At 40.8% G+C, this 12,676-nt stretch overlaps 1 protein-coding gene across 1 annotated transcript in view; it reads left to right on the forward strand.

Moving 5' to 3' along the window:
• Positions 1 to 4,028: 4,028 nt before the first annotated feature.
• Positions 4,029 to 12,676, forward strand: part of LOC120032067 (GAS2-like protein 3) — a 30,017-nt gene continuing 21,369 nt past the window's right edge. Inside the window, exon 1 of the mRNA XM_038978010.1 lies at positions 4,029 to 4,147. The gene's annotated coding sequence lies outside the window, so the exon portion shown is untranslated. The remainder of the gene's footprint in view (positions 4,148 to 12,676) is intronic.

Below are 12,676 nucleotides of genomic sequence, written 5' to 3' on the forward strand. Positions count from 1 at the left end.
AGTTTATGAATGGGTTTGGAATTAAGCAAATATTCCGTGTTTCCTTCCATGAGCAGAAGGGTTTTATTTGCTGACATGGTGGCAACGTAGCTAGCTATTATTGGACAGGTAACGTTACAACTAGCTATCTTGCTAGCCAATTCTGAGGCATTTTGTTTTTGAACAGCTAACGTTAACTACGTCAACGTTCCTGAAAACTCAACGAATAATCCCCCACCCAGGGTTAGTTTGCTAACCCCGAGGGATTATTTAAATAGTATACCCATTACTTTATTTCAACTGTCCAGCTAACGTTAACTAGCTAATTTATCTAACAACCATATCGACTTTACTCACCGGAAACTAGCTAACGTTAGCTAGTTAATGTTATCTAGCTGGCTAACAGTTGTCAATCTTCTAATTTAGCTAATGTTCGCTGAAGCTGTTGATTGCTGGTATGTGTGTATTCGTACTGACTAGCCAACTATAATCTCACAATCAATATAAACAACTAGCAAATTATTTCACGTTTTGAAACGAGACAGTTGCTAGTCACAACATGGACGTGTCCTCCCACAGACTGGCTAGCTAAAGATAAACTGAAAGACAAAGTTTCGCGCGGTTAGCTAGCAGCACGGGCTCTGTATACTTAGTCATATCTAGCTACTTGGAAAGGCCTGCTAAAAATGTGTATTGGTGGCTGCATTGTAAGCGATTCACATAGCAGATGGATCAGTATTGGAATTTACTTTTGAATACTGGATCAAGCTCAAATACAAACAGAAACAAAGTATTCACAGCAAATGTCCATTGTGTCAGCTTGGGGGGCTCAGATCAGGATAATGTCATAAAAATGTTTCAAGAGGCATTGAACATGTCCACATTTTCTCCTGTAAGGCCATGTGAACATTTATTGTAGTTTGTGTTGGGCCCTAATCACTGTTATAAAAACATTTGTATAAAGAAGCAGCCTTATAGTCAAGCGAAACAGACAAGGCACAGTAAGACCTTCGTGTTGGCACCCCCCATTTCACTACAGTACATGTTATTTTATTTAACCTTTATTTACAATAAATGTTATATTATTTCATTATTTCTCAGTAACTTCCTTATAACGCAATAATTTGGAAATGAAATGTTCTGTAACATGTAGGCACACATTGTAGGGTTTATAACACGTAATCACTTAAAATAAGATGCATATATTCAGTCAAACAACTGCCTGTTATCCTAGGCATGAATGTTTTTAACAATAATTTCCTGTTGAACAGGATACTGCTTAAAAAATATATTTCAGATGCCAATATAATTTTAAAAGAGAATACAGACAGTGATACAGTCAGCAATATCTAGCCATTTTATAAAATAAATAAATACAATTCTCCTCAAAATCCCTGACATTACCAACGTTTCTAATGTGATTATGTACCGTATGAGCACTGCTCTGTAGCTTTGTATGGGTTTCAATAAATACATTCAGGTGCAATATTTTGCAATACATCACTGGTTTGAGACATAAAGCTGAAAGCAGTGTCTATCCACTGATGAACTGCATGCATGGTCAGTTGTGATGTCACATGTTGCTCTTCATTAGGTCTGACAGACCTTTTATAGCATATGGCGCAAAAGGGGCCATGGTCCACGCTGCCTCTGCACACCTAGACAAAATATCTCAGCAGGGTTCTAATTGCATGTAACGTCCTTCTTGTCTTCCAGGTCCTTGACATTTCCTGGATCTCAACTGGAATACATTTTATTGCTGCTGGTAAACCCATAACGTGAAAAAATAGCTCCCCCTTGTGGATATTTTACTTGCAAGAGATGCGTTGAATATTTTGTAATATGTTGTGTTTCATGTTAAAAAATATGAGGCGTTCTATGTCCTATGTAAGAAACGTTACTAATAAAGAGCAAACCAATACATTATCAGGGAACAAATAATTAGCAAAAATGTATTGATTTGTTTTAAACATACCAGGGAAATGTACAGTTACAAAGGCCATCTGTCACATGTGTATTTGTCATGGAAAACCTGTAATATATGCAAAAATGTATATAATACACACTATATTTCATCCCCCCAAAAAATCCATATCCCTGGACACTTCAGCGGGTGACTATCCAGGAAAATTAAGAAAAAGGTGCACTCTGTTTCTGGATAGATCAGAAATGTATTAATGAGACATACATTTTCAAGTCCTTCATCACCTGATTCCCTTTTTGTTCAAACTGGGCTGAAGCATGCTTGGGTATACTTTCTTTACACTATATTTAATGTTATGTATAGAATTACATTTTGACATATTTTATGGGAAATCAAATGTATCTTCTTATTTCTCGTGTTTTTTTCTTCTAGTATTACATTGTTATTGATTATTGCATTGTTGGGTTTTGAGTTTGCAAGAAAGGTTTTTCACTGTACTTGTGAATGTGACATTAAATCTTGGAATTATTCAGTTTTGCGTAAGGGTGAAGGATGCTTCTTTTGTATGGGTGTTTGTGGAGACATTACCCAACCTGATCCGATGCCTGTGTCATTGTACAGACAGTACACCATCTAGAATCATTATGTCTACACTCTGCACTGTGTAAAAGTGCTCGTTGCCCATCCAGCCACACTGGCTCAATTCCCTGTCCAAATTAGGTCTCCCTTCAAACTAGATGTCTGCTGAGCCTGATTCAAGTCCCAGTAGTTGTTCCAGTGGTCTCTCTCTCTCTCTCTCTCTCTCTCTCTCTCTCTCTCTCTCTCTCTCTCTCTCTCTCTCTCTCACTCTCTCTCTCTCTCTCTCGCTCTCTCTCTCGCTCTCTTACGCACACACACACACACAATTGGTGGGCCCAATTTCAATATCTTTTATCTTAGCCTATCTTTAACCAAGGGTACATATTTTCTTGTGGTTGACATCAAAAACAACATATAAAAGCTAATACGGCAAGAAGTAGAGAATATGTAATTTGTTTATTGAGTTCACTCAGTTGAAATTTCCCCCAGAAAACAGTCTTTAGCCTGTAGTAACGACTAACAGCCTTGGAGGGGTAGTATATATCTGCTTTTGATCCAGAGACAGAGGAAGAACTTTTGCCTCTTCAATTCACTTCAATTCAAGGGGCTTTATTGGCATGGGAAACATATGTTAACATTGCCAAAGCAAGTGAGGTAGATAATATACAAAAGTGAAATGAACAGTAAACATTCCACTCACAGAAGTTCCTTATTCTCTCTCTTTCTCTTAATTCAATTCAAAGGGCTTTATTGGCATGGGAAACATATGTTTACATTGCCAAAGCAAGTGAACTAGATAATAAACAAAAGTGAAATAAACAATAGAAAATGAACAGTAAACATGACAAAAGTTCCAAAGGAATAGAGACATTTCAAGTGTCTCTATCTCTGTGTCTCTCTCTCAGTGTCTCTCTCTTTCTCAATTAAGGGAAAGGAGAGGTACCTAGTCAGTTGTACAAATGCCTTCAACTGAAATGTGTCTTCCTCATTTAACCCAAAGCCTCTGAATCAGAGAGGTGCGGGGGTTGCCTTAATCGACATCCACAGTGCCCCGGGGAACAGTGGGTTAACAGCCTTGCTCAGGGGCAGAACGACAGATGTTTTACCTTATTAGCTCAGGGATCTGATCCAGCAACCTTTAGGTTACTGACCCAACGCTCTAACCACTATGTGTGTAATTTACAGTATTACAGATCTGTGACAACTTGTCATTGACAAGACTTGAAGATGTGTGCAACAAGAGTTCTGCAACAACAATAATTATAATAAATATTCCAGAAGTCATCCATAAACGTCCAAAGTTAGCCTATGATGGAAAAGTAATTGAGAGCTGAAAATATCGCACACAAATATGACAAAATAACATAAATGGTGTTTGATTTGTCACGATATATTCATAAACCACAATTTATTTGTCTATATCAATATTGATTGCGTATTTGTGAGTTTAGCCAAACTCCACCTGGAGCGTCATTTGGGTCCGCCTACCTGCTTTTCCAGCAGGAGCTTCACCACGCCCCTTTTCCATGAAGAGCTTCGGCTGTGCTCTGGTTGGCTGTTTCGAACAGTGCATGCACGTTTGGCGAGAGCTATAATTGACCATTAATGACAGTGAACCCAAACTTGTGGAAATTTTAAAGGAAAACTCGACGAGAGACGGAACAGGTAATTTATATGCTGGTGAGTTAACGCGAGACATAATTGTTTCCGTGGCGTGAACGAATCTGTCCTTTCCTCTCTCCAGCCCACGAGAAAGCAACAAGTGCCCGTGGCTGATCACTCTCCCGAGTAGAAGGCTAACGTATTTCATGTAGTTTCTAAGTTCGTAAACCTTATTATAGTCTGAACAATAGACTAGATTTGGCCTCATGTTTTTTAATGAAATGCGTGTAATTTGGTAGCCTGCTTAGATGACTGAACTTGTTTTACATTTAATGTACAATTTGGCCGACATCTCTGAAAATCCGTGGGAAAGCGTTTTAAACACACATTTCGAAATGGGCCATGTATGAACCTGCATAATGAGCATCATCATGTCACACAGGTTATAGACGCCCTACTAATGACCGTGTGTTTGAAAATGTTGCCTTGGATACAAACTGCATGGAACAGACATGCTTGGCCTTGGACAAACATCCACCTTGCCAGAAGATACCGACACTACCTTTATGCTTGTTTACACTGAGCTACACTGAGGTCGGAACACAATCATGGTTACATTAATTAAGTTTAGTGGTCAAACGTTCATACTGCTGCACAGACCCTATGGACGCTCTAGTCTAGAGTGCCTGGTTAAATTGCGTTTACAGGCATTTTTAAACTCTGTCCATGCTTAAAGTAGTATGATCATATATTAAAGTGTTCAATTACTTTGGCATTGAATTATGTTATATTATTGAAATTTACCCATGGTGGAAATAGTGTGTTACTACATTATAAGACTAATGTTTTCACCACATGAATTACAGGAAATACCTATCCTTTTTACCTCAGATTGGTGATGTTGGTATTAAAGTTTATAGTCATCCGTTTATGATGACTATAACTGTGCACACAGTTTATAGGCCTTCAGATTGGTGCAGCGATCTAAGGCACTGCCTCTCAGTACTAGAGGTGTCACAACAGACTCTGGTATGATTCCAGGCTGTATCACAACTGGCTGTGATTGGGAGTCCCTTAGGGCGGTGGACAATTGGCACAGTGTTGACTGTGTTACGGTTTGGCTGGGGTAGGCCATCATTGTAAATAAGAATTTGGTCTTAACTGACATGCCTAGTTAAATAAAGGTAAAAAAAAAAATTAAAAAATCTAGAAGTCACAAAATCTATTACTTAAATCAGATCATTATCTTTGGTTTAGTACCAGTGTTTGTCAAACGCCAGTCCGTAGCCGGACTTATAACGCATCTCATTTTCAGGCCATGGTGGCTTGAAAATAAGTTGCGCGCTCCTCCCATAAAAGTCTCTGGCCTCAGCTTAACCCTCAAATCCATTAATTAATTTATCACACCTATCACTATTTAGAAACTGATGTGAGGTGGTGATTCATTGACATTATCCTGTAAAAAACGAGGTCAAATCATGAAGTCAGTGAACTTCAGGTCGGAAAGTCGGAGCGCTATAAAGATGCCTGAGTTTCCGAGTTGGATGACCGTTCAAAAACTATTTTCCCCAGTTGGATCTCGTTTTTTCTCATAATTCCCAGTTGTCTTGAACGCTCGGAAGCTGTAGATTTCCGAGTTCCCAGTTGTTTCGAATACGGCATTAGTCTCAGAGGAGGGAGGGAGAGAACAGCAGAGGGGTCCGCCTCTCACAGTCCCTGCTCTCTCCTTCCTCCAGTGAGACTGATCAGAGAGCGGGGACAGGCTTCCACCTGATGGCAAAACTCTAGTTGCATAATGGGTGTGTAACGGTCGTCTTGTGGTGAATGAGCGGACCAAGGCGCAGCGGGTGATGAAGACATAATGAATATTTATTAACAGAACGACGAAACACGAAAACTCTTACACAAACTACAAAACAAATAAACGACGTAGACTGACCTAAAACATGAGAACTTACAAATACACGAAGAACGCACGAACAGGTACAGACTCCAAACAAACGCTACAGTCCCGTGTGGTACGAACATACATACAGACACGGAAGACAATCACCCACAAACAAACAGTGAGAACAGCCTACCTTAATATGGTTCTCAATCAGAGGAAACGTCAAACACCTGCCTCTAATTGAGAACCATATCAGGCAACACATTAAACCCAACATAGAAACACAATACATAGAATGCCCACCCCAACTCACGCCCTGACCAACTAAACACATACAAAAACAAGAGAAAACAGGTCAGGAACGTGACAGGGTGAGCCATTATGCCTTTATCGTTAGCTTTTCTAAAGAAATGTTTGACGATCAACTAGAAATACCTTGAAGATCACGATCCACTTGTTGGTGACCCCTGTTTTTTTATGAATATAAATGGTACTTTTGACATAATTCTACTTTATCAGGTAAAAACTACCGAATGAGCCCAAAACCGTGCTATGATTTATTGATTTTCATGATATTAGTGAAATCATGAAAAGATTTGTTTGTCCTGGCTACATTCATGATCCTGAAGAGGGCACAGTGATGCCGAAACGTTGTTGGTTCACCCAAAATATTACTGGGAGCTTGTATGTAGTGTGTGTGACTCTCTTTTATTAATGTTTATGTCCTGGCTACATTGACACAGTTGAGGCGGTGTGAGATATGGGTCGGAAAATGTACCTCAATGCAGGAATTGGATATGCCACTGTACTACAAATTTGACCTTTATCCACACTGCTCCATAGATAAGATTAAAATACTACTTGTGTTCCTCTAAAACTTCCCATTTCGTCCTCATGCTAGCTACCAGTAGCCACAGCAGCCATTATGGAATGGCACATGATGTTGAACAACAAAGGATCTGATTGGCTGACACTACCATTTCAAAATGGCTGCTGTATCTACTGGTAGCTAGCATGAGGACGAAAAGGGCAGTTTCCAGCTGTATTTCTATCTGCTCGATGTCAGCATGCTTCAGTTCGGCTAACCGAACGAGTGTGCTCGCATACTTCCTTAAAAGACCTTCGCTTTAAAACAATAAACAAGTGGCAATAGTACTTTGTCCATTTTGAGACACCGTAACCAGTATACACTTCCTCAAAATAGTAAGAATTAATCTAAGTCAAGAAATCAGTCATTAATTTTGCTGATTTTGCTGAAGATTTTACATCTAATTAAGATGTTTGAAGTGTTTTTCAATGGAAGAAATTTGCATGAAAACGAGTGTCTCATTGAATGACAAAAGAATACTTTATTGAAGAATCCCTTCTGATAACCAATCGCAGGGACGTAGACTTCGGCTCTGACCTTTGGCTTGCCTCCAGAAAAAAATGTGTGCCCGAACTGCCCAAAAAAAACACCCACCGATGTCCAAAAAGTGATAAAACCCCCACAAAATGTCATCATTATATATGTATGAACTCTACCGAACTGTTTCAGCTGGGAAGCATATGGACGCCTTTAGGAAGTAGAGACACTGTTGCGCCCTCTTGACAAGAGTGGTGTTGGTCCAATGTGCACGCCGAGGAACTTAAAACTTGTGACCCTCTCTACTGCAGTCCTATTGATGTGGGTCGGGGCATGTTCCCTCCTTTGCTTCCTGAAGTCCACAATCAACTCCTTTGTTTTGCTCACATTGAGGGAGAGGTTATCATGACGCCACAATGCCAGTTCACTTACCTCCTCCCTATTGGCTGACTCGTTGTTGTTGGTTATCAGCCCTATAACCGTGGTATCGTCAGCAAACTTGTTGACGTTGGTGTTGTGCAACCATACAGTTGTGGGTGAAGAGGGAGTACAGCAGACGACTGAGAACACTCCCCTGGGGGGCCCCTGTGTGAAGAGTCAGGGTGGTGATGTTGCCAATCCTCACAGCCTGTGGTCTACCCGGCAGGAAGTCCAGGATCCAGTTGCAGAGGGTGGATGGTTGCCAGAAGATACCTGAGGTATCTTCTGGCAACCATCCACCCATCATGTCTGGAAAGGAGATGCCCTTGATTTTATTGCTTACTTTTAGCCTACATAATGTTAAGCAATACCAGAAAATATATGGCTCTAGCTATGTAGCCTACCGTTACAACTTGAGATGGATAGAACATGTTTGACTACAGCCTAATTTTATGTCCATTTTAAATCTCCCTGTTCCTGCTTTCCTGCTAGAGGAATACCGTAATAGCACGGTTGTGCAGGTGCTTCCCTTTGCTTAAGTGTGTACTGCTACCTCTGCTACCTTTGAGGAAGACCATTTCACCAGCAACAAATGGATCCTAAATACACTGCTCAAAAAAATAAAGGGAACACTTAAACAACACAATGTAACTCCAAGTCAATCACACTTCTGTGAAATCAAACTGTCCACTTAGGAAGCAACACTGATTGACAATAAATTTCACATGCTGTTGTGCAAATGGAATAGACAAAAGGTGGAAATTATAGGCAATTAGCAAGACACCCCCAATAAAGGAGTGGTTCTGCAGGTGGTGACCACAGACCACTTCTCAGTTCCTATGCTTCCTGGCTGATGTTTTGGTCACTTTTGAATGCTGGCGGTGCTTTCACTCTAGTGGTAGCATGAGACGGAGTCTACAACCCACACAAGTGGCTCAGGTAGTGCAGCTCATCCAGGATGGCACATCAATGCGAGCGGTGGCAAGAAGGTTTGCTGTGTCTGTCAGCGTAGTGTCCAGAGCATGGAGGCGCTACCAGGAGACAGGCCAGTACATCAGGAGACGTGGAGGAGGCCGTAGGAGGGCAACAACCCAGCAGCAGGACCGCTACCTCCGCCTTTGTGCAAGGAGGAGCACTGCCAGAGCCCTGCAAAATGACCTCCAGCAGGCCACAAATGTGCATGTGCAGTGTACTATACACATTTTAGAAACTCAAGTAGACCTGCTTATTATTTCTTTAACAGACCATTTTCTGCATCTAAATTGAGCTGTAATGTGAAAACAAATCATTTTCATAGGCATTTCTCATATGTAGGACTATCACACAAAGATTGTTATTTTTTTTTCCCCTTGTGCTGCTTTTGTCAGACAACCCTCTTGTGGTAGCTTGTGTGGCAGAAATAATAACATTTAGGCATAGGGTCATACTTGAGCTCTGGACTGGAGCCAAATGAATGCATGCATGTGTGAGGAGGAGTGTGCCCCAAAACAGCCCTGATTCTGCCCCTCTACCCCTTAAACACCATCTGTCTGATCTCTGGCATTATGCCTCACATTTTGGGGAAGTGGCGTCTCCAGAAGGAGGCCAAACCAAATAAAACCCTGTGCCACAGACAAGAAATTAACAGCTTAATGGGTTAAACCCCCACATGAGCCCATATGTGCTGCTATCTCCCCTGGACGCAATGGAGATCATGAAGACATCTTGGTTTTCCCCTCATTTATTTAGGGTACCGCTGACTAATGGGAAGACTGGGACCAGTGAGAGAGGGATAGAAGAATGGTTACAGGAGAGGGAGAATGGACTGAGACGAAATAAAATCAATTATTGTTTTTGGTCGTGAACACATGTTTAGCAGACGTTATGGCAGGTTCATTGAAATGCTTATGTTTCTAGCTCCTACAGTGCAATAATACCTAACAATACACACAAATCAATTAAGAAATATCAGCAGGTGCCATGTCAGAGTCTGGAATATATACACAGAGTATACCAAATGTTAATATTGAGTTGCACCACCCCTTTTGCCCTCAGAAGATCCTCAATTCGTCAGGGCATGGACTCTACAAGGTGTCAAACAGTCCACAGGGATGCTGGCCCATGTTGACTTCAATGCTTCCCACAGTTGTGTGAAGTTGGGTGGTGGACCATTCTTGATACACACGGGAGAATGTTGAGTGTGAAAAATCCAGCAGCGTTGCAGTTCTTGACACAAACCGGTGCACCTGGAACCCACTACCATACCCCGTTCAAAGGCACTTAAATATTTTTGCCTTGCCCATTCACCCTGCACTGAGTATACAAAACTTTAAGAACGCCTTCCATGACAGACTGACCAGGTCAAAGCTATGACCCCTTATTGATATCACTAAATCCACTTCAATCAGTGTAATGAAGGGCAGGAGACGGGTTAAGGAGTTTTTAAGCCTTGAGACAAGTGAGACATGAATTGTGCATGTGTGCTATTCAGAGGGTGAATGGGCAAGATAAAACATTTCTTTGTCTTTGAACCGAGTATGGTAGCAGGTGCCAGGCGCACTGGTTTGTGTCAAGAATAGCAATGCTGCTGTATTTTTCACGCTCAACAGTTCCCTGTGTGTATCAAGAATGGTCCACCACCCAAAAGACATCCAACCGAAGCATTGGAGACATCCAACCGAAGCATTGGAGTCAACAAGGGCCAGCATCCCCATGGGATGCTTTCGACACCTTGTCGAGTTCATGCCCTGTCAAATTGAGGCTGTTCTGAAGGCAAAGGCGGGTGGGGGGGCACAACTCCATATTAGGACGGCGCCAATAAGTAGAGGTCGACCGATTATGATTTTTCAACTCCGATACCGATTATTGGAGGACCAAAAAAAGCCGATACCGATTAATCAACCGATTTAAAAAAAAAAAAAAAAAAAAGTATTTATAAAAATTATTTACAATTTTTTTACAATTTTTATTCAAAAAATATATTGTTATTTGTAATAATGACAATTACAACAATACTGAATTAACACTTTTCAGAATGAGAACATATGAAAGCTGGTGGTTCCTTTTAACATGAGTCTTCAATATTCCCAGGTAAGAAGTTTTAGGTTGTTGTTATTATAGGAATTATAGGACTATTTCTCTCCATACCATTTGTATTTCATATACCTTTGAGTATTGGATGTTCTTATAGGCACTTTAGTATTGCCAGTGTAACAGTATAGCTTCCGTCCCTCTCCTCGCCCCTACCTGGGCTCGAACCAGGAACACATTGAAAACAGCCACCCTCGAAGCATCATTATCCATTGCTCCACAAATGCCGCGGCCCTTGCAGAGCAAGGGGAACAACTACTTCAAGGTCTCAGAGCGAGTGCCGTCACCGATTTAATCGCTATTAGTGTGCACCCCGCTAACTAGCTAGCCATTTCACATCGGTTACACCAGCCTAATCTCTGGAGTTGATAGGCTTGAAGTCATAAACAGCTCAATGCTTGAAGCACAACGAAGAGCTACTGGCAAACGCACAAAAGTGCTGTTTGAATGAATGCTTACGAGCCTGCTGCTGCCTACCACCACTCAGTCAGACTGCTCTATCAAATATCAAATCATTGACTTAATTATAACATTATAACACACAGAAATACGAGCCTTAGGTCATTGATATGGTAAAATCTGGAAACTATCATTTCGAAAACAAAACGTTTATTCTTTCAGTGAAATACGGAACTGTTCTGTATTTTATCTAACGGGTGGCATCCCTAAGTCTAAATATTGCAGTTACATTGTACAACCTTCAATGTTATGTCATAATCATGTACAATTCTGGCAAATTAATTACGGTCTTTGTTAGGAATAAATGGTCTTCACACAGTTCGCAACGAGCCAGGTGGCCCAAACTGCTGCATATAGCCTGACTGCTTGCACGGAACGCAAGAGAAGTGACACAATTTCCCTAGTTAAAAGAAAGTCATGTTAGCAGGCAATATTAACTAAATATGCAGGTTTAAAAATATATACTTGTGTATTGATTTTAAAGAAAGGCATTGATGTTTATGGTTAGGTACACATTGGTGCAACGACAGTGCTTTTTTCGCGAATGCGCTTGTTAAATCATCACCCGTTTGGAGAAGTAGGCTGTGATTCGATGAAAAATTAACAGGCACCGCATCGATTATATGCAACGCAGGACACGCTAGATAAACTAGTAATATCATCAACCATGTGTAGTTAATTAGTGATTATGTTAAGGTTTATTGTTTTTTATAAGATAAGTTTAATGATAGCTAGCAACTTACCTTGGCTTCTTGCTGCACTCGCGTAACAGGTAGTCAGCCTGCCATGCAGGCTCCTCGTGGAGTGCAATGTAAGGCAGGTGGTTAGAGCGTTGAACTAGTAACCGGAAGGTTGCAAGATCGAATCTCCGAGCTGACAAGGTAAAAACCTGTCTTCCTGCCCCTGAACAAGGCACTTAACCCACCGTTCCTAGGCCGTCATTGAAAATAAGAATGTGTTCTTAACTGACTTGCCTAGTTAAATAAAGGTAATTTAAAAATAAAAAAATTGGCCACAATCCGTGTCCAAAAACGCTGATTACCGATTGTTATGAAAACTTGAAATCGGCCCTAATTAATCGGTCGACCTCTACTACTAATGTTTGGTCTACTCTGTGTGTGTGTGTGTGTGTGTGTGTGTGTGTGTGTGTGTGTGTGTGTGTGTGTGTGTGTGTGTGTGTGTGTGTGTGTGTGTGTGTGTGTGTGTGTGTGTGTGTGTGTGTGTGTGTGGACAGTATATGAATATAAAAGGTGTGTACAGCAGTAGTTATATAGGATGAGCCTTGTCTAGAATAGAGTATATACATTTGAAGTGGATAAAGTGGTTATGTAAACATTATTAAAGTGACCAGTGTTCAATAACTATGTACAGTTGAAGTCAGAAGTTTACATACACTTAGGTTGGAGTCATT

The sequence above is a fragment of the Salvelinus namaycush genome, chromosome 38, assembly GCF_016432855.1.
Source record: "Salvelinus namaycush isolate Seneca chromosome 38, SaNama_1.0, whole genome shotgun sequence".
NCBI classification, from domain to species: Eukaryota; Metazoa; Chordata; class Actinopteri; order Salmoniformes; family Salmonidae; genus Salvelinus; species Salvelinus namaycush.